The following is a 5,478-nucleotide window of genomic DNA, read 5'->3' as shown; positions in this document are numbered from 1 at the left end:
TATCACTAATGCGAGGGTCGCGAAAGCGATCAGCCTATCGCGATAGCGAGGGCTGTAGACACCAGCAAACACACCACACACACCACACTTTGAATGGACCTCGGAATTCGTTTGAAACTCCGTACACATAAATCGAACATGCTACACTATTAAATTCAATGTTTCGGGCTCAATGAAATCGTCAAAATTTCAATTCAAGGTCTTCTTAACCCGAAATCTATTTAGTTGCAACTAAACTAACTTAAGGCTAAAAAAAGACCAAAATGACCTCGAAACTTCCAAAAAAATACACTAATAGCATGTTTGGATTGACTTATTTTTAAGCAGCTTATAAGTTGAAAACTGCTTATAAGTTATAAAAAATAATAGGTGCAAGCCAACTTTTTTTTGACATATAAGCTGTTTTCAACTTATAAACTGCTTAAAATAAGTTCATCTAAATAAACCCAACTATTTATTGGGGCTTATTTTAAGCACAAAATGACTTTAAGTTGACCAGCCAAACACTTAAAAAAGCTGAAAACAGCTTATAAGTCAATCCAAACGGCCTCTACGTCTCTTCCTAGAACTAAAATCACTTTTTGAATATAACATAATTATGATAAATCCAATCTGGGCATCCAAACTTTGAATGTTGACCAAAGTCAAACCCTAGTCCAAAATAACTTAAACTTCCAACTTAAAACCTTAAATCCACGAAACAACTTCAAATTCAGAAATGATGACTATACTAGACCAAATTCTATATTATAGAGCAACTGAAACTGATGGAATTTCATTTCGAGACTCGTAGCTCCGATTGATATCAAATACCACTTTTGAACAAATTAAGCCTTCAAAACTCAAAAACTTCAAAATTCCTTAACTTTTCAAGAAGATTTCAAGACCAGCCCCAAAAACTTATCAAACATGCATGATTCAGAGCAATTATCAAGAGGATGAAATGATAATTTTTCAAAAAAATTCAAAAATGACCTTTTAGGATCATTACACTTGACTAGTGCAAGGTCATGTATATCTTTCAATAAAATGGTTGCTCTTGACTAGAGCTCAGTCTAATGGACTAGAATGTCTTTATGACTTGTTTCGTAAGCTAGATATGAGTTTTTTCAAACGGTAGGATTTAAGAAATGTTTGGTTGAAAAACTTAGGTTAGAAAATTTGGAGGTATCTAGATCAAAATCTATCGGATGTTGAATTAGTAATATACTAAGACGCATGCATTAATATAGGGTGAGAGACCATCATAATATGTAACCCATACCATGTGTGCTAAGCAATTATTGGGTTAATGGAAGAATGATCCCTGCCTTTTTGTTATGTGAGACCTTGAAATATTACATAACTTTTTATTGGAATACCCTTTCACCTTTGATTATTTCTTGAAGTTTCCATCGATGTTGCTACTTTAAAATGACACTTATAGTCATGAGTGATTTAATAATGCAATGCATATTTTGAAAAAGCAGTTGATCTAGAATAGGTATATTCTAATTGAAATAAAAGGCAATCAAAACTAATAATTTAACTTGTATTCATAGGTCGACCATTATATTTACCATGAGGATTGTCATGTGTAATTGTGAATATAAAATTAAATATAAATTCGAATTTACCTCTTTCGGAGATGAGGGATAAAAACAATAGCTATTGATGTAGCAAATAATGTTTGGAGTATTGCGAGTTATAAGATCCTCATGTTAGTAGTAAATTCTTTTCGAATGTGATTGAATTCTTACATAAAGCTCTTTTGTAACATTAATAGGTAAAACTCATTGTAGACTGTAGAACTTATTTGTACGTATGATTACCTACGTTATTGACATAATATTGATTTGAGTCTAGCCCATCATGAGAGAAATGGAAAATGTTGGATATGTGAATTGAGTCATGGATCGCTTTATATGGACTAACCCGATTCACTTGAAAGGGATAAGGATAAAAATTAAAAGGCTATGAAATTTTCTCAAGAGAAGTTAATGCCTAAGATGGTTAATTTAAATGGGAAAAAAGAGATTAGTGTCAAAAACACACTTAAACTATTTTCCTTCTTTGAGTTGCATACCTAAATTATTGAGTGTGAGTTTCATACCTGAACTATCAATTATTAGTTTGAGAAACACACCTCTCTCTTTTAATCCACTCTTATCATGGTGTGTGTTCTTTCATTCAAAAAACATATCACATCATACTCCACATGGACAAAATATTTCAACTTGACAAAAATTAAATAAATTATTAGGAGTTAAAATTAAAGATTACAGTATTACTATCTCCCTCCCCCTCCAAAACAAAATAATTATAAAATAAAAATATAAATATTTTTCTTATCTCACTCCACCACTTTCTCTCACCATCCCCCCCCCCCCAATTTTTTTCGTTTTAAATTTCTTTTATAAAAGTTTTTTAAAAAATTATTGCTTCATCTCCCCCTCCCCTTCAAATAATAATTTAGATATTATTTTAATTTTTTTTTAAAAAAAATTCTACCTTGCCCTACCTAACCCTTTCTCATTTTGTGTTAGATATATACATATTATTTTAGGAAAGTATTGTTTACTTGCCGCAAGACTTTTCTTAAAATATAAATTTTTATTTCTGTTATATTTGATACACAAGTAGAAAAAATATTTTTCTAAAAATATATGTATATATATAACTCAAAACGAGGAAAATATATAAGAAAAATAAATAAATAAAGAGTGGAGAGTTAGATAGGGTAGGTATAATTTTATTTTATTTTTAAATAAAAATAATAACATTTTTTTAGGAGGAGGGATGAAGTACAATTTTTTTAAAAAAATATTTTATATAAGAAATTTTAAAAAAATAAAAAGACGGGGATTGTTGGGGTGGGGGTGGGGCGAGGTGGTTGAGGAGGTGAGAAATATTTTAAATTTATTTTTCTAAAAAAATAATTTCTTTTTTAAAGCAATATTTTAAAAAAGAAAATATTTTCTTTTGGGGGGGATAAAAGTACTTTAATCTTTAAATTTTAATTAAAATTAATAGTTTATTTAATTTTTGTCAAGGTGAAATATTTTATTCATGTAGAATGCCATTTGATAAGGTTTTTGCAAAAAATAGAGAGAGTAGAGAGAGTGTATTACACACACCACTGATGTGTGTTTCTCAAACTAATAAGGAATAATTTAGGTATGAATTCACACTTCCAATAGTCTAGGTATGAAACTCAAAAAAAGGGATAGCTTAGGTGTGTTTTTGATACTTATATCTAATTTAAATTAGGACAAACAATATAAATGTCATTAGTTTAGGATCTAATTATGTGTTTTTCTCTGATTTTTTAAAATTATCATTCGTGCCAGATTTTATCAGAATTGTGTGTAATTTATTTGAGGTATACTATATCCAAGTGGATTCATATGTACCTGACTCTCTCGCTCGCCTCTATCCTAACTCGTTTGCCTCTATCCTATCTCGTTCGCCTCTCTCCCAATATATATGTATTTCATATTGTATCTGGAATATATCTGATATCCCAGATACATGTATTTAGTGTGATTCACTTGTATTTGAGATATACAAATTCTCTCTCTCTCTCTCACCTCCCTTCTATTTCGCTCGCCTCTCTCCCTTTGTATCTGTATTTTAGAAAGTAATTGGTAGCAAAAATACATGTATCTAGGTTTATTTGACTTGAAATCTGATATAAAATTATTAATTAGTGAGATAATATGTAGTTATTTCAAATTATAGAAATAATTAGTAAATATGATATGAAAATTTGTATAATTAGATAATTTTTTTCTTTAAATTATGGGCAAAATCAACTTACTGAACTTGTCTCTTCAACACTCTTCCAAAGAAAATAGACCAAATTTAACTTTACTCGTTACGTGAAATTTACTCTAAAATATATTATGCTAGAAAATGAATCCTTGTCCCATTAGTAGGGTGTTCAAAATCGAACCGTAACCGATAAGCTAATCGCAAAATTCACTTATTGGCTTATTGATATTGGTTGTCGAATAAACGGTTGGGGAACGGATAAATTTTTTATAATTAACGGCTTATTGGTGTGGAGGCGGATTATTCAATTTTCTTATTGGGTAAATCATTAATCTATTAAGACTACCAAAGTTACACTTTTATTTTAGGTATATTAGCCTCATTTAATATTTTACCATAATGTATAAGAGCAATTATATATTTTTTCTTTGTTAGTCCAAACTTCGAAAGGCTAAAGTCGTAAAACCAGAAAAAATTATTTACTTTTCTATAATTAAATATTTTACCTTCAAGAATAGAGAGCAAGTCAACAAACTCAAAAAATTACTAAAGTTTAAAAGAGGCAAAGACGTAAAGAAGTCCCTTGCTCATTGCATATAAAATAGAGAAAAGAAGTCATCTCTTTTATAAGGTGCGTTTACCGAAAAAAAATGTACCATAAAAATTAGTTAAAGGTTAGTCAATACATTGCTCGATAACCGTTCGATAGTTGTTAATTCATTATCGAACCAATCGATATCTTATAAGTTGACTAACGAATTAATAAATTTAAAAATTAATATCCGATAGGCCAAATCGTTAAGTAAAATTATCTGCTCGATAATCAGCCCTACCCATTAGGATTATGTACCGATTATGTCAAAGAAACCAAATTAAGGACCAAGTCCTTCAACTTGTGATAATCCGTCCAAATTAACTATTTATTTCAATTTTTTTCTTTCTTTTCTTTTTAATTTATTTTAAAATAAATGTTTCGATGTTTCCTAATTTGATAACTCCTTAACTCTAATATTTGATATGATATATTTAAAACTATAAAATTAAAGATCATTTTTGATACATTATACATATCTTAAATTTAAAATCACAAAATTCAAAAATCTTGTATATTTTTTAAAATTCGATGCTCAATCTAAGAAAAACTACATATTAAAACAAAGGCAGTTCTACTGTTTCATACTTTGATAACTTGATCAAAACTTCTTTTGCATCTATCAAAAAATGACTCCACGTGTTAAATAAGAAAAGAATAACCTTAAACAAAAGATAAAAACCCTCAAAAAGGAGAGACTCACTAATAATTTTATTCTCCTAAATGCGATCCAACAATACCGCAATATACCGTACTATCCGTGATTCAAATGATATTTAATATTTGAGTGTAACTTATATCAAGAAAAGGTACACACACTTGGAATTTAATTTGTGAGGAGAATATCTTATATGAAACAAATCTTGTCAAGTTGATAACATTCCCATAAAGTTACTTATCAGAATCCCACTTATAATACTTTATATTGATGGTGAGTTTGAAACTAAAGGGTCGTTTGACAAGGTGATTAAAAATAATGTAAAATATGGTGTATTGATAATATTGGTATTAGTAATGCTTAAATTAGTTATGTTGAAATTATTTTTCGTACATTATTTGATTTGGTATATTAAAACTAACATGTATTGCCTGATTTCTAAAAACGAAATATTTGTTTACAAAAATATCATCTA

This window comes from Solanum dulcamara, chromosome 5 (assembly GCF_947179165.1).
Source record: "Solanum dulcamara chromosome 5, daSolDulc1.2, whole genome shotgun sequence".
NCBI classification, from domain to species: domain Eukaryota; kingdom Viridiplantae; phylum Streptophyta; class Magnoliopsida; order Solanales; family Solanaceae; genus Solanum; species Solanum dulcamara.
Note: the sequence above shows the minus strand (reverse complement) of the source record.